General features: G+C 36.1%; 2 pseudogenes across 1 annotated transcript in view; both read left to right on the top strand.

The window, feature by feature from the left end:
• Window positions 1–1,390: 1,390 nt before the first annotated feature.
• The window catches only part of LOC149532252 (uncharacterized), a 39,389-nt pseudogene continuing 22,165 nt past the window's right edge, over window positions 1,391–18,614 (top strand). The window contains exon 1 of the transcript XR_016357359.1: window positions 1,391–4,397. The product of XR_016357359.1 is annotated as an uncharacterized LOC149532252 (transcript). The remainder of the gene's footprint in view (window positions 4,398–18,614) is intronic.
• Window positions 7,613–16,317, top strand: LOC149532253 (polypyrimidine tract-binding protein homolog 3 pseudogene; annotated as a pseudogene).

Here is an 18,614-nt window from a genome sequence, read left to right as displayed (position 1 = left end):
AGTTATCTCTTGGTTATCAATCTGTTATTGTCTCACCTATATAAATAGACATGCCTACACTTACTGTATCCATTACCTATTATAGTTATGCAATTTAATTCAGTTATGGCGACATTGATGAGAATACAATTTTTTTATTGTCCAATTTATATCTCTTGCTCTTATGTTATTTATTGGCCTCTAGATCTCAAGTTGTTGCTATCTAAAGATTATGACAAACATCAACCTAATGCAAATGAAGGGTTGAGACACCACTTTCTTAATAACTAAGGACAATTTAAGAAATTTAGGTGTTTTAATCAAGTCTCCAAGCAAAGAAAATGTTATTGATGGAAAGGAGAAGAGTAAAAGGGAAAAAAAAGAAAAAAGTATGCATTGTTGTATATCAACATACAATGGAAGAATAAAAAGGGGTTTTGGTAACTGGAGTGTTCATTCAAAATATAGATAGTGGTGAGTTAGATAATCTGAAGTTGCGCAGGTCTTGATGTTTTTGGTGACTTGCAAGTCTAGTCTCATAATGCAAATGTCCTCCACCTCATTAGTACTATCTATTAATAAGTCCCAAACTAGTTGTGTTTCATTATTTATTGTTTATACTTTATTAGACTTTGATGCTTAATATTATTTCTATTTCTATTAGACTTGTTTTGATACTTCATTTATGATCAAAATGATAAGCAATAAATGTGATGTTGTGCAATGTTTATAATTTATTTTAATGACATGATGCTATGAATAAGAACAAAAATGCATTTTATTTTGTAGAACTACATCTTCCATAACTTTAGGTGAGTAATCCATTCACACATAGCCAACCTAGAAGAGTAACTTTGTCACATTCACATGGAAGGAGTCAAAGATGTTGGTAGACATGACTCACATAAACTCTCTTAATTTTTTTCATGAAGAGATTTCCACAATCCATCATTTGGACAATTTCTTGTTTATGGATTCTGATTGTGTGCAATAGTTTTGCATTGACACATCAAATTACACTTCGTGATCCATCATCAATATGAGAAGAGTTGAAGAAGAAAAGATAAGCTGACGTAGACAAGGTCATAATATAAAGAAGATGAGAAAAAAGTAAGAAAAAAGACTCAAAGATCAAAAGTCAATAAGACCAACAATGAAATAAAAAATTACGAAAAAAACTTTTCATCGAAATAATTAGTGTGAACTATTACTCATGAAACATAGGTCAATAAATTTAACTGAAAAACTAGAGAAAATATATCCTACACATCAATACTATTGCTATAATTGCTATGATATAAAACAGGCATAGTAAACTAACAGTACTTGAGTTTAAACACTTCGGGACTTCCAACTCCGCGATAATTTATAAAAGATTTATTTGATTTTAGCCGATAGGCTAGAGAGCCATAACCTCGAAGTTCAAAGTAATCAAATAATTTATTTCAAAAACTATGTCCACGATCTTCATAAACCCTGGGAAAAACTTTTTCCTATAGTATTTCCCAAATCGGCTTTCTGTTATTAGATCAGTGCTGCAACTGGTGTAAAGAAAACACTCTGCCAATGAGGAGATGGTGAGAGCATCTTAGAATGGCACAAAAACAAGTATCTGCCCATTTGCAATGCGGAATGGGGAAGGAGTTGGCACTGCATTGAGAATATTGGAGGTGGCATCCATCTGCCAGGCGCTCCGAAAGGGAGGCACAGACGTCAATAAGTCCCTCTCTGCCCTATCCATCAAACAACTTGACCATCACATAGTTTTAGGTGTCATAAAAGCCAGGCATTTAGACGTGGAAAAAACTCTGAATTTCTTCAACTGGGCAGGTCTACAGAAGGGCTTCAAACACCACTCCAAAACATACATCTCCATGATTTGGAGATTGTGCAGGGAAGACAAGCTAGAATTGATCCCCTCTATCCTGATTGACCTCAAGAAGGATGGATGCTCTGTAGACACTGAGACTTCCAAGCTTCTATTTCGCAGTTTTATCAAATCAGGTATGTTTGACGAGGCATTAGAGATTCTGGATAAAATGGAACAACATGGTGGGTCCAGCCAAATTGACCATCAGCTGTATAATTATATTCTTGTAGCGCTGCTTAAGAAATCCCAAGTTAGTAAAGCCTTTGTTATATTTAATTCAATGCTGAAAGCCAATATGAAACCATATACCACTGCTCTAAATCAGCTCTTATTAGGTATGAGAAAGGTGCACATGATGACGGAGTTCGAGAAAGTGTTTTATGATGCTCGAATCAATGGCTGCATTTTTGATAATTGGACTTATAGTATATGCATTCATGCTTTTGGTGTAGTTGGGAAAGTGGGTTTGGCTGAAGAAGTGTTTGAAGAAATGAAAGATCAAGGATGTGCTCCAGATGTATGTATATACAATTGCATGATTGCTGTTCGATGTAAGGCAGGAAAATTGAACGAAGCTATGGACATGATCGCAGAGATGAAGGACCAAGGGCATGACCCTGATGCCATTAGTTATGGAACTCTGATCCGTGGACTGTGTAAAGTTAATAAGATCAATGATGCATTTAAACTTTTCAGTAAAATGGCTCATGATAGTTGCAATCCTAATCTGATTGCGTATAATGCCCTTCTCGATGGCCTGTTCAAGGTCGGCAATATAGACGATGCATGCAAACTCTTTGAGACGATGGTGCAGCAGGGCATGGTGCCAAATTGCTTCTCTTACAATATCTTGATTGATGGATTATTCAAGAAAGGTAGGGCAGAAGCTGCCTATGTGCTCTTTGATGATTTGAAGAAGAAAAGACATTGTGTAGATGGAATCACATACAGCATAGTTATTTCGTATTTGTGTAAGATAGGGAGAATTGAGGAATCTCTTAAGTTATTGGAAGAAATGGAATCCAGAGGGCTGGCATCTGACATGGTAACAGTAACATCACTGTTGATCGCGCTTCATCGCTGTGGTAGACAGGACTGGGCACGTCAGCTTATGAAGCGAATTGGAGATAGCAGTGTTGTCCCTAATATCATAAGGTGGAGTGCTGATATGGAGGTAGTAACTGAAGAGAGGCAAGAGGAAGGTCTTAACCGAAGATTTATGTTTGTAAACAATGACAATGCTTCTAGTGGTATGCCAGGAAAGAAAAAGGAACAGAGGAACATTTGGCCTCCCGTTGGTCATATATCATACTTGAAAACAAACGTGGGAGATAGTATTAGCGAGAACCATGCCTCGAAGCTCGTACAGGCTCCAACAGATATAGGCAAGGTCTCTCAAGGGATAGAAGATGCAAATAACTTTACTGTTAGTCTATCATCTTCAGACATGTTTGTCAATGACACAAGGGCAGAAGAAGATCCACAGAAGAGGAATGGATGTTCTGTTACTTCGAAAGTCTCAGTGGATCATACAAATGGTGCTGGTGAGCAAGATACTTCAGAAAGGGATTTTGATTTTGAAGCTTACCCAGGATTTTTGGCATTTAAAGGAAGAAGGATACAAGGTAGAGGGATGGATTCTTTTAATATTGATATGTTCAACACTTTCATGTCTGTTTTTTCAGAACAAGGGAAGGTAAAGACAGCTTTTAGGTTATTTAGAAATATGATTGAAAACGCAAGCGAGCCTGAAACCTATACTTATAATACATTGCTAACAGTGTTTGTTAAGAAAGGCTATTTTGGGGAGGCCTGGGGACTTTTCCTTGAAATGGGTAGGAAATCATGTTTTGCTGATGTAGCTACATACAACATAATCATCGATAGCTTTGGAAAGAAGGGTGAAAAAGGTATGTCACATGCAGTTCTTCAGGCAATGTTAAGGAAGGGAGGATACTTGGACATTGTTATGTACAATACACTAATAAATACAGCTGGAAAAGCAGGTGACTTAGATGAGGTAGAAAAACTTTTTAGAGGTATGAGTGCTAATGGGCTCACTCCAGATGTTGTCACTTACAACACTCTAATAGAAGTTTACAGCAAAGCAGGTAAGGTAAAGAAAGCTTATAAAACTTTGAGAATGATGATAGATGCAGGCTGTTCTCCAAATCATGTCACAGATACAATACTTGATTTTCTAGAACAGCAGATTGAGAGATTAAGGTACCAAAAAGGCATCAGTCAGAACTGATCATATTTCTTAAGTTAATATTTCCTTGGATACCATCATGGAAGTCTACAACATGGCAAGCAAAACAAAACAAGCTGAAATTTCCTGAAAATACTGCTAGATGCTGGTTTCGTTCAAAAACAGTTGACAGATATGTTCTTGAATGTACTATTAGCAGATCAAGCAACTGGGGTACTTGAATGCATTTTCATAAACCTAAAATTCATATGTTACCAAGCGCATTGGCATCTGACCAGGAGGGAGTCTGAGCAAGATTGCAGCTCTCCCTGCAGCTGCTTTGTTCTGCATATCATTGTAATTACTACCTTATATCAGTCTTGTTTGTGTCTTACAAATTTTTGAATGATTCATTCAAGAGAACTGTGTAGAATACATTGTTCTTGAAAGGATTCCATTTTAGATTCATTTACCCAGGGCTAATATAAAGAGGGACTGTCTTTTGGCTCTCTTTAGAGTTTTGCTTTGTAGATTTAAATTGTTCTAGGCACTTTTTATAGCTTGGTTTTTTCCTTTTCTCAAATTTTCTTTTCCCAAGTATAGATAATTGGGTGATAGTATACAAAGTATGACAATCTGGCAGATGGCTAGCAGGGAAAAAGAAGGTACAACACTGTTATTTCCTGATAAATTTATAAAATTTAAAATAGAATCTGTACTAATTCTATTATTCTGGAACTTTTTTTTTTTTTTTTCATTCAGTTTTCAATTTTGCTTGTCTTGAGAATCATAGAAATATAAAGGTATTTAAGTACTTTATTATTATTTTTTGGTTTATTTTACTTTTTAAACTTCAATTTCTTCCAATTTCATTCTTAGGATACCACAAACCAAATCAGTTGTAGCCTTTAGACATCTAAATATCCTTTTTACTGCCTTGACATGAGTTTATTTAGGTGTTACCTGAAACCTAGCTACAATCCCCTCTACTTGCATTATATCTGATCTAGAATCAGTCACATACGACAAACTACTAATCATTGACTTGTATAGTGTATGATTTGCTGGAGCAGATCCATCATCTTTACTCAATTTATACCCAGTAACCATAGGTGTACTCATGGTTGAAAAACTTGGACTTGGCAGGCCCAAAAAAATAAAAAACTCAGTATTCAACAAAAATTCTGCAATAGCTCGACAATTTTGGTGAACATTTTACATACACATGTCGAAAAATATTCTTCAAAAACACACATATTACTAAATTTGTTAAGAGTATTACTAATTTTCATCTTATATAAATCAAAATTAGAATGTAATACATACCATAGACCAAAAAACAAGTTCAAGTCTAAATGAGTTATGATGCCATTTCCACTAGCCATGTCATATGTAGATGTTGCTTCATCTAGAGAGATTTTTGGCAGGTCGTGCAATAATGTCTAAGTAGGCACACTCCAGTTATATCCCAATTACCTAAGTTGTTGGTTCGGATTCAGGTTTAGAGTCAGTTTGAGATTCAGGTTCGAAATTTGTTCAATTTAATTGGGGGCGGGTTTGGATTCATCCGTACAAAAGTATACATTTTTAATATATGTGTGTGTGTCGCAGCAAATAAGTTCTTATATCACTATGCTAATAGTAAAGCAATATAGCAAAATACACCACCATATCTATGTTTCAGTTCAATAGGGTGTAAATTCCATCATTTAGCCATACATGCAACAGATACACTTGCTTGATCACATGATCGAATTGACCAAATTAGGCAAAAAAAAACACTTTGAAAAAGTTTAAAATAATGTTTTGAGATCAAATCCGCCCTGGGTTTGGTTGTTGGGCAGCAAATCCTTCCAAATTCGCTCCAAATTCTGCCCGGGTTTGTCTGACTAAATTTGCAGCATTTTTGTGATTCTGCGGGAGAATTTGGGGCGAATTTGACAAGGGATAGACTTTGTACAGAATCGAATCAGACTTTCAGTGTTACTGCAGAAAATTTGGCAACTTAGCCCCCTCATTTTAATCAAGTTTTTTTATTTGATAGATTCCAATAAATAATGAGAATTTGGGAGTGGAGACTAGAATAAAGTTGAGGGGTAGTGCCCCTCACGGGATTTTGGAAGCGATGCCCCTAGGGGGTTCAAGGAGCATAGTCCCTAGTGGAGGTTTGGGGAAACTCCCAAATTGGGTCAAGGGTAGCGCCCTTGGCATGCCCAAATTAAGGCTTACCACCAATGAAAATCATATTCTTTTAATTGCAAGCCAAAAAACTAAATTATGTGAATTTTGATGGAGTTTTTAATACAAAACTCAAGATTTTTTGCAATTACTTGTGAATTTTATTGAAAAAATATCATTGGGAATTTTTCAAAATCTCGTTGACGAGTCTTGTATTGAAACTGTTTTTGCTTATGATTGATAACTGTGCTTTGCCATTTGAGAAGTTGATGCCAGTTGAAAAATGACATGACAAGATGGAGAGCTGGTTTGAAAATCCAGAAGATTGATCCATGAAAGTGCAAGTCGCTGAAAATCAGAGTATTGGATGATGAGGAGATCAAGAAATGTTGTCAAATTGCAAGTAACGTGCTGATGGACCGATGAAACACTAGTTGGAATGATCAAAGTGTAAAAGATGAAGTCTAGAAAAGGATAAATCAAAATGTGAATTTAACCTTAAGAGCATGAGAGAGATTGAATTCAAAATGTTTAAGTCAGGGGTTGAACATATTACCTTGGGCTTGAGCCCAAAAGATGGTCGGAATCCAAACTCTCTTGGAGCTCACAAGCCTAAGGAGAGGTCAGACTCAGACCTTTCTTGAGGCTGCATGCCCAGTTGGTTCCTAAACTCGCCAGCATAGAGTACAAAATCAGAACATGGTCACTTAATGCAGATCAGATTTGAGAAGCAAAATCTGGAATTAGGATGCAAATTGAGTGTTTAATGGATGTTTAAAGATTGGTCCTGATAAAACCAGGCAGCTTTTTGGTATATGCAAGGAAAGCCAGAATATTAAGCTTTAGAAAACCCAGTTTTCTACCAGCATACCGAAATTCATAACTTGACAATTGTTTTACAGCTGCAACTTTATATCAAGTTATCATCGTCTGAATTTCAATTATTAGATTTGTTGGTAAATATTTTAGAATTTTTTTATGAAAAGAAATGGGAGATTGTAAAACCCAGTTGCTCGATAACCTGTCGCCAACAACCTCCCTGCCACAAATGGAAGCTTTGGGACAGTGTATGAACAATTTGACAGTCGCCTCAAAAATATATAATGTCATGAAATGACCTAATTCACAAGGATTAGCAGGAAAAGGGACAAATTTGGAGGAAAGGCTTTACGAATTCCCAAGAAATTGTGGATGGAAGGTGTAAAGCCGCGTTCCACAACCCTTTGTCACCAACTTTTCATGCCTACAATAAGAGATTTGAAGCAGGTTATAGACATCCATTGAAGCACTTAAGAATAAAGATTCCTGTTAGATAATGGGGTTAAGTTGTTCCAGTAGACAAACATGCAAAAGGTACAAGCCTAGACAATGACACACAAACCATTTTTCGTTGAATGCAGTTCGATGGATATAATTTGTTGCAAGATCTGCAACAAATAAAGTCAAAAGAACAAGGTTCTGGGAACTACAAGGCAACTACAGGTGGCAGATACAAACTATGTGCAGGCAAAGTGTTCACCATTTTGGGTTGAGAAAGTGGCATCTCAAAATTCTTTTTTGACATAGACCAATGTTGCAAACTGTTTGACAGTATGCCTAAAGGAGGTTTTGACGTTCATGAAGAGGCACGTGAATTGATTTCTTGGACTGTCATGAAGACATGCATGCGAAGTGTGAAGCTATGAACAAAGAAACTAAACTAGTTGACAGGTTGCATCCCTGCTCAAGTTATGGATGCCACAAAGAGATGAAGGATTAAAGAATTCAGTTAAAGGTAACATTTTCGGCTGTGTGTATATAAATAATCAAAGCATCTTTGTGGAGATTCTTGTCAGTGTTACAATGGAAACGCAATATAACCATATGGATGCAAATAATGGAATCAAAGACAAGGACTGTGACTAATTTGGCAGCCATCTCAAAGTGGCGCTGTTTCATGCAATGCAATAATTTCAAAGGTTGCAGAAATGAATTTGTGGATAAGGCTTTTTATATGTTTCGAGCTAATGTGCAAGGAACACTTTTATTTAAAAAGCTCTTAAAGGTCTCGATTAGTGGAACTCGCATGTATGCATTCCAAACATGGCAATATTTTACCAGGCACTTGGACAATGTAACCTGATCATCTTCAAAATATTCAAAAGCTTGTCCTCAGAGATGTGTGAAAGCCATTCATCAGTTCGACTCATGGGGATGACATTTCAAGGAATTTAATGATCACAGAATATGCACAAAATAGATCTGTTGATACTTAAAAAGCTCCACAACAAGCATGAATTTCAACTGCAAAATCTTCCTTCTACGACCTTGCTAGCACCTTCCCTGTGGTAGGTAAAATAGAATGACATAATGGTCAAAGAGATGACACCTCATAAAATGGGAAATGGTATTGGTTTTTGTAAGTATTAAGGTTGGAATGCTTATAGATGTAGCAACTACGAAACATTTGAACTAGGGAAACATACACAAATGCATGTAAGCCACTGACATAATTCCCAAGGTGTATCATCCTATCAAAAGAAAAGCTCGCCATTGGCTAACATGTCTATTATTGAACTTGTCCAGTATCAAAGTTGTCAAACATGTATATCAAATATCAAAGATATATTATTGGATATGTCAAAACTTTTAGCCAGAATATGGAGGTGCATCAAAGAAAATGAATGTGGCTGGCATACTATTCTTTTATAATTTTACTTCAAGACATCAGGTCGGATATAATTGTCTACATTGGCACTTCATCAAGGTTATTTGGTCAATCTGATGTTACTTCTCTTTAATAAGATGTGAAAATAATATTGCACCAAAGTGGAGTGTTACATTTATATGATTTGTGTTCTTATCTACGCTATATATCTTGAAGAACTGTATAATCCTGTGCAGTCCAGTACAATGGAATAAGCTCAATTAGTAAGGAAATTGTTAGAAGATGAAGACAGACAAGCGCCTCGGCAAATGTAATAACCCCTATAGTTATAGCTCAAACAAACACCAATCTTTTCTTTATAATTTAATGGTTTGACATTTCGTCAAACACTTGGTGCACAACTCTGTTAAAACTATATAGGATGATTTAAAATACATTTGCTGAGTTTTTTGCTATGTATGATTGTTTTGCAAATAAAATACATTCAATAGTAAATGCTGAAACTAGATGCTAACTGATCAACAAATACCAAAGATGAAATGTGCCAATACATCAGTTGTGAATTGGAAATTACAAAGATCAAACACGGAATTCTGGTTTTTGCAAGGTAGGAATATGGAAATTACATTCAACAAATAATGAACCTGGTTTTTCAATTTGATAGTTTGTCCTTGATTCTTCCACCTGCTTAACTGATCGCAACCCCTATAATGATGTCCAAGCTTTCTTACTTCCAAATGCAGCCCTCCAGATTGCAAATGCAACACCCTCCAGCTTGGACACATGTCTGAAAAGAGTGAAATTTGGCCCAAAGAAATTATCACAGGCCTCTGTAATCTAGCTGCAGGCCCCTAAATTCCACCCGCAGCCTATCTGGGCATGTTTGCAGCCCTAGTGAGCTGATCACAGGTGTGGAACCAGTCAAGAAACACTGCTTCCAGTGATTGCAACAGCCACCAATTGCACACTAACCCCTTAATGCATAATGCAGGATGATGTATTGTAATTGGAATCACCAAACTCTCCAGAATCAGATCAAATCCCTTTGCAGAGTTTAGCTCCTCAATCACAGTCAATACAACATAGAAGTTAAAATAAATCAATCCACCAAAGACTTCTTCCAAGCAACAGGATTCACAGAAACGGAAGATGTAATACTCAGAAATTGATCCACAATACTTCAGTTGTGGAATCAATGCACAAATCAAAACTCCAAACCCTTATACCTCAACAAGGGCATAAAAATTCAGAACCTCAGAAATGTCACCAAGACAACAAAAGGAAATAAGATAATCGGATGCTTTTCCTTTAAAATGAGTTCATATTTATAACCCCCATTGGTACAAAGTTTTCCAAATGCAACTTCACTTAAGAAGCTTCCTCAACACAAGATCATTTTATAACGTGTCATATAATATAATTTATTAATTTCTTTTTGGCTCCCAAAAATGACCTTTTCAACCATATCATAACATTATCACACACAAGGCCACCATTTGTTGTGCCCAAGATTTGAAACTTTCCAACCTGGTTCCAATGAGCTATGACACTAAGGTAGCCAAATACAAAAGCAACAAAAATAACAACCTCAACATATTTAGATGAATAATAACAATTCACCCGTCTTGCAAAAATGATTGAAGAAACATTAGAATCAAAATTTGACAACTCTGGAGTGATCTTGATGAAGTAAGGCGATGAATGAATTGGACAGGGTGACTTACTATAAATAAATGCTCCCTCCAAGATTTTTGGAGCCCAAACCAGAAGCTCGAAATAAAATTGAGAGCATCACTCAACTCCTCTAACTCAACTAAGTTCATTAGAACCAACAATTGACTTACTATAAATAGTAAGTTTCTCAAAATTGAGCCAAAATTCACCATAGGCTGCTAGAAAGCCTATAACCCCAAAATTGAGACCCTCAAATTCCACTGTCATCTCATGAGAGTCGTGATGATGAACTGGCCAAGCCAACTATAGGAACTTGCTAAACATGGGAACATCACAGCAACTCCTAACTTGAAAGTCACATGGTTCAAGTTTTCTATTTGTAAAAAAATATTTATATTTATAATATTTAATATATATGTTTCAGCATATATATATATATATATATATCATCGTATGATAGTATATGCTATATTGTGACAGCCCAATTTTTGGCTCGATTGAAAATTGTTCATATAATTATTGAGGTTCCATGTGAAGATGACATGTTAGCTAACTGTTATGATGTTATTATATCATGATTTTGAAAACTTGGAAAATAGTTATTCATTATGAATTCATGGGAAGGATATGGTGGTTAGCCATTGTGATTGATTTATGAATAATAACTTGGTATGAAAATTGTGATTTTATTGAGGAGTTTGATACAATTGTGGAGAATATCCTTTGCTTGCAAGAGCACATCGAAGGGGGGAAAGCATTGCTAGAAAGGAATTGGGCATGGGGGGCACCACCATCCTTGGGAAGATAGGTATTAGTCACGAACCACTATGGCTAAGGGAGAATGATTAGACAAGCAAGAGTGTACGTTGGATGATCATGAGCTACCTGGACGGTTCTTAGTACAAGAAAAACATTAAACATTTAATAACATAAAAAATTTTAACCTTCTTCATATTTTGGGACCATTGAGTAGTTAGGATGTAACTGTAAAGATTGACTACATGATATTTTTTTATTTCACCTACATGTATATGTGTGTGTGCACAATCAATTTGTTGATAAAAGGAAATATGATTCAAAATTACACAGGCATATATATGTGTATGTGTGTACGTACAACTGTAGGTGATACCAATAGCATAATGTCAATATATTTAATATATAAACCATGACAAAGTATAATCTTTATGTCTTTAATTTGGCTCCATATCGATGATCGATTGCCACCTTTATATCGACATTATTCCTCTTATAAAAATTTAAGTTTGGAGTAGTTACTTGTGACCGATGGATGACCATGTACCATCACTCCTTTTCTTGTAACTGAGGGAGCATGCAGGTAATCTATTTTAACATTCCCCGTTGTTAGTATATCATTATTCTTTTTGTTACACATCACGACATCCCAAGCTGCAAGATAAGCCATGCTATTTGCTATCAGTACAGAACTCATTCTCTTGTTGAAGCTTGTGAGTTTGAGTCGCAATAACTAAACGTAAATACCATTCTTAGGTCATGCAACGATTTGCTCAAATTTTATTTTCATTCACTCTGTGCCTTTTCTGGTTGTTTCAAGATGGTTACCTATGATGAAATTGAATGACTGTAGTGTTAATATGCATCCGCAATCATGGATGAAGCAATACTGGCCATAACCAAAGGCTTTAGTATGATGATTTAGAAAGTATAGAACTATTTCATCTCATTTATTACTATGCCTATCGGGTGCTGATAACCTTATAGACCCACACTGCCATAAATAGTTTGACATTCATTGCGAATGTTTAGCAAGCACATTCTAAAATGCATACTGTGTACATTACGTATGGAGCCAACTTTGATATAATTAATGAGGCATCGATTTGACTTTTACAATAGTATTGTCCATATGCCATTGAGATAAGAATGAAATTTGAGGAAGTTACTTTGTTTGATAAGTTGAATAGCATTACAAACACAAAAATCTCTTAGGATACACCCAAGACCAAGAAGGTCAAGCATGAATGGGTGGGGAGAAGTACTCCTACAAGAACAATTGAATGTTAGTAACAAGAGTAAATGAATAATTAAACTATATAAGTAATACCGAGTCAGTTCATGATAGTCCAATGTTTAGATCTTGATGCCTAGTCGAGCGGTCAGAGTGATACTCTAGTACTAGGATGCTCAGTGGCTAGACAAAGTGTTCCATGTCTATTTTTGGATAGGGAGGGCCTTTCTCGGATGAGGTTGTGTGGGAATATTTAAGGGTCCGCAGTTGGGAGGTTAAGCCCCTAAGAATGCTTCTCTCCACCAGATGTCAAGACTTGCACAAGACAAAGATATGATTCTGCGTTCAATATAGTATTTTACTTTTATGATATTTGAAATTACAAGTTGAAGATATGTTAGATTGATTAATATCGTTGAATTAGTTATTCCCTTGAATGAAATCAACTTTTCCTCTTTAATGGAATTTGTTTTAAAGTTAGATCAGTTGGTCTTCCAAATTAAACATGAAATATATTTGTATGCACTTGATGGATGTTATAACTGCCCTTTTATGTGAATAACGAAAATGAACGTATCTTTTAACTATATGTAACTACCATAATTAGCAATAGAAAAAGGAATGATACAGTGGTATTTGAAGCCCTAGATGGTATTGGTCATTATGATACATTGGTTTAACTATTTGTGCTCTTAAGTGGTATATGTGGACTAACCTGGGTTTCGCAGATGCTGCCCTAGGCGGATTCCAGCGTTGGAATTTAGGGCAAGGAAAACTTAAATCCTCTATTTAGATTTATTGATGATGCCTTCAATGATTATGATATTTCAGTTAAATTGATTGTAACTGTTAATCTCCTTTGCATGAACATAACTGTTATAACTGCCTTCTCATAAATGTGAAGTAGTATTTGCATTTCGATGTTATGTTTGTTGTTAGCTAAGACCCGGAAAAAGGGGTTGTTACATATATTTTCAGTATTACGATAGATTGTTTAATATTATTGCTTATCTATTTATATTTTGATAATTGATTATTATTTGGTATTAAATCATTGACCAATTTTCTTTCCTTATCACTTTGTAATTTCGTCTCACAGAGTCTTCACCAAATTGGTACGAAATAGGTGGAGATATTGTAATAAAGCTTCAACCAAGGGATGCGACATTTTGCAACTTTTTCACATTTTGGATTTTTCACTTAAAAGATATCTCTCACATTTTAGATTTAGGTTGAAAGTTCATTTTGTTAATTTTTTCACAAGTGAACTTTGTTCATGCCCTCCTAGTGCCAATTTCTGTTGATGTGAGTTTTATGCCACTGCAACATGCATAAGCAAAATAAGCAAATACTTAGTATTTCAGAATGAAACACCAAATATCAAATTCTCTCTTGAATAAGGATGCTCATATGCTAAACAATATATATATATATATATATATATATATATATATTGTGTGATCAAATGAAACAACCCCAAGGTTCCTTGTTGTGGACTTACTTGGTATAATGATGTGATATGTTGTTTATCACAAAGAGACTTACATTGCTCAGTTAATGTGTTGGAAATATTATCATTGATGTCAAGGGAACTCAAGAGATTGTTAGAACTTGTCATTGATGTCAAAGCAAATTGTCAAAGAGTTCTCATTATATGTTGGTTATCACAAAGAGACTTACATTGCTTAGTTGATGTGTTGGAAATATTATCATTGATGTCAAGGGAACTCAAGAGATTGTTAGAACTTGTCATTGATGTCAAAGCAAATTGTCGAAGAGTTCTCATTGTGTTCTCATTAATGAGGAAGTTGTTAGAGAGACTAATGGTTAGCTGACATAAGGAAAATGATCTAGACACATAAGGAAGAAGATCTAGACACTTCAAAATAAGAACAAGATTGTATTCTAAAGGATGTGTGAAGAACATTTGGAATTGATGATGCACAACAATTCAAGGACAATTTTAAAGAGTCTAGATCATCAACTTATCGACCCCTTCAAGCTTGGTAGAGAAGAAGACTAGGTAGGAATATCTGCAATGGCCCTCTGGAGAGTCCACAAAGCCCTTGAGTTGGTGCTAGAACCAAACAAGGTCAAATATGGTACCAAGCTTGAAGGGTTGGCAAGTGATGACCTCCTCCCTTCTAGGCAGTGTTGTGTGATTTTCACACAGTCGCACCATTGCAAATAGGGACCCCCTCTTCTTGCTTTAGCAAGTGGGTGTCATTGTCTTAGGTGTATTTAGTTTGCAACATTTTCAAGCCTTCAAGTCTGGGGTGAGTTTGAGCAATTTTGGCTCGTTGGGAAGTAATTTTGTCCAGGGTTTGTGTGAGAGTTTTAGCATCCTTCTGAGGTGTTAACATAGTCTAATTCCAAGTTGATGGGTAGAAATTTTCGTTTAGGTGAGGAGGGTTTGCATGTTCGAGAAATAGGACAAAGTTCTTGAGCGAACCATGTTCAAGGGAAATTCCCGACTCTTAGGATTCTCCCTCTGGTGAAAATTCCTAACACTTAAGATTATCCCCTCCATATCATCAACCAAAAATCTCAAGATTCCCTCCTTTGGACAAAATGAGGTGCAAGCGCTTTGAGAGGTCTTTATTTGGTGGCAAGCTAATGCAAAGAACAATGAGGAGGAGAAAATTATAATTTTCTTAAGGATTTTCCACTGACGGGAATTCTTGACACTCAGGATTCTCCATTTAGGGGAAATTCCTGACACTCGGGGTTCTTCCTCTGGGAAATTCCTGATGCTCAAGATTTTCGCTCAAGATTTTTCCCTCCTCATCAACCCAAAAGAGATGCAAGATCGTGGTAAGGCATAGCAAATCAAAAAATTAGTGAAATAATGGGCATAAGGGGGCAAAATGGCAAGTTTTAGGGAGTCTAAGTGGCAAAAATGAATTCGAGGGAAATTCCTAATGCTCAAGATTCTCCCCCACCTTATTTCTCTCAAATTTTGCCACCCTCTTAAGTCATTTAAAGATTGATTTATGGCATGAGGGCAACATCACGAACAATAATAGAACAAGGAATTACCAAGGAATGTTGAATTGAGAATTTTTTAAGAATGCTATGTTTTGGGGAAATTCCCGACTCTTAGAATTCTCTCCCAAGGGAAATTCCTGATGCTCAGGATTTTCCCCAGCCAACTCTCATCCTTTATTAAATCGCCAAAACTACCCTACCTCTCCTAAAAATAAATTGACGAGAGAGAAAGTGACAAAAATTAGAAATTGGAGCTTCTATAATGGAAGCCTTTGGTGGTATCTTACCACGAGGAGTCACTGGTAACAATGATAGATGCATGATTCTAGTTGCCAACTTAAACCCAGAGAAAATAGATGAGACAAACTTTTCAATTTGTTCTCCATTTATGGCCGCTTCTTGAAGGGACCTTTGCTTTTCGGAAAACATTTGGAAGTGAACTTTTCTAAGCATGCACAAATACATCCATCTTCAGATTCAACTGATTACTCAGGTTCTAAACTGAATTGTTTTAACTGCAATTGGCAAAGAACTACCGGTACTGTTGTGCTCCAGCAAAAATGATTCATGTTTCTAGCCTACCTGGTGATGTGACAGAGGCTGAAGTTGTGTGTCATCTGGAAGAACATGGAAATATAATTAACAGCAGACTTTTTGAGGCTAATGGTAAGAAGGCACTGATACTTTTTGAAAATGAAGAACAAGCTACAGAAGCACTTGTTTGCAAACTTGCCAGTACCAATGATCACTCAACAATTAGATTATCATTTTCTCAGCTTCAGTCCATTTCAGCAACTTGACTGAAAGTTTTGACATGTGGGCTGTGAAATTGCATCACCGATATGTATGTAGGTTGCGATTAAGCTGCACTGTTGGTTTTTTTCTTGAATTGATGTTTGCACTTTTTTGATGGTGCTAGCTTCCAACTTAAAGATGAGCCAATGGATCACTTTCTATCACATGCTTCGAGTAACTACTATGATTATGTTTGACATTACTCTGGACGTCTGTCAAATGCCACAAAACAAAGCAGAACAATTTTGAAAAAATAAAATAAAATAAAGCTCAGTGTCTAGATTGGGAAGTACAGGTTTGTAATCATTTGGAGGAGAGGGAATGTAAGTCACATAAGACATCAAAGGTTTGCGATCTAATATTATTAAGAGATGATGAGATTAGAAGATATTGGTGTGCACTATAAATGATGTTGAGATGGAATAAGTGGTAGAAATTCAGAAGTATAATATGAGATATGACATGGAGGCTTGCGGAGTGTGTAGAGTAAAATCAAATAACAGATAATGTACAAATTGGGAATATGGCAGATTTGTGTGGGGGGTGTGACGAAAAATCATATTACAATACATGTGCGTATCGGAAATTTAAGATTGTGATGCAGCTATTATTAATATGTAAGGTATAATGTCTTTGCTTTGCGGGATAATTTGTGTTAGGAAAAGAAAGCCGAAAAACAGAGACATGGAGTTTGCACCAAGAAACTTTAGGATTCACCTTCCTCTAAAGTTATGGGAAATGCCTTTGGAGGGTTGGATTACATATTAGGTTTTGAAAGAGGTGTTCATGGTGGAATGCGAAATTTGCAAATGTAGTATTTGTCGTATCTTGGGGTCTGAGCTGTTATATCCACCTGAACGCAGGATTATCTTTCTGTGCCATTTGATTTCCATTCTACTGTCGAATACTGTAGCTTTCCTCCAAGACATGCACCAGATAGGAATAATAGTCAGAAGGACAATCCGCAGTAGTATGGTTTTGGATGCAGAGATTGAAGAAACCATTTGTAGGTATGATATAGGAGTGGAAATGCTCGGGTTGGGAGTGTTATCTATAAAAATTTGGAGTGGGAAGCAGGGGAATTTTCCCAAATCATGAATGGGATTAGGGCTTCGTTGAGGGTGGGGTGTAGGCCCTTTGAGCAAGTAATCTGGAGACTTCATAGTGGAATTCTTCCAGAAGTGGCAGGAAACATTAGAGACAAAGTGTTGGCCATTATAGATATACTGAATCACCCTCATTTTGAGACGGTTATGATGGGTGGGTACAATGGAGATATTGAGATGCAGGATGTTTTAAGTGACTGAATTGTGAATATTATGCAGATTGCAAAACCTCTGGAACGTCCTGAATTGGTTGATGGGGTGGGACTGATTTCAATGGATTGGGAGGCAAAACAACCATAATAGGTGAAGGTAGGAGTGTAGGTTTTTTTGGAGGAGGTCGTTCACATAGTAGTATTAGATATGGTGCAGGAAGAAGTATTGGTAAGAATGCAGGTTTTTTGAAACTGGTAAAAATGACGTTGATGCTGAAATAGGGAGGTGGACAGTATTTAAGGTTCCCTGGGTACAGAGTGTGGCTGGGGTGAGTCCTAGAGGAATGCGACCAGTTTTGGGTATCGAAGTTGCTGTAGGTGTTATTGAAATAGTGTGCAGGTTTTTTTGAAAGATACAACTGGTTATAGCAAATAGTGCTGAAATGGGAAGATGGACAGTGATTAAGGTTTGCTCGGGGAAAGAAAGCAGGAGAAGTGTACGACAAGACAGATAGAATGATTTGTGTAAAAAATAGGAAGGAAGATAGCAATGTAATGATGATGTAAATATTAATTTGCTTTATTTTGGGGGCTTTTTGTGTCATGGATATATGATTTGTCTTAATTCTAGCATTAAACTTTTTTAGTGGGTTGATTTTTGACTTTATATTAGAATTTCAGTATAATGCAATGTTTATTTGTAATTGGACCAGGATTGAAGGGTTTCTTACTGGTTTCTTCCCTTCATGAGTCTTCGCCGAATTTTTTTATTTTAAATTAGAAATAAAAAATAAAAATAACAAAATGAATGGTTTTGGATTGAGATGAGATTAAAATTTACCTCAACTTTGCAAAATGGTTGGTTTTAAATTGGGATGATTTTTTGTTTATTATTAATATGATTGTATTTTCAGATTTCTTTCACGAACTTAATGCTATTTTCCTTTGTTTTGCAAGGTGAGTTTGAGAAGGAAGGGCTGAATTGAAATTCATTCTTGGAAAATCTTGGAAAATCAAAACTTTGTTGGTGCATGTACCCTCCAT

The sequence above is a fragment of the Cupressus sempervirens genome, chromosome 10 (genome assembly GCF_028749045.1).
Source record: "Cupressus sempervirens isolate cs-2001-9-10 chromosome 10, ASM2874904v1, whole genome shotgun sequence".
Classification (NCBI taxonomy): domain Eukaryota; kingdom Viridiplantae; phylum Streptophyta; class Pinopsida; order Cupressales; family Cupressaceae; genus Cupressus; species Cupressus sempervirens.
Note: the sequence above shows the minus strand (reverse complement) of the source record. Positions and strands in the feature narration are given on the sequence as shown.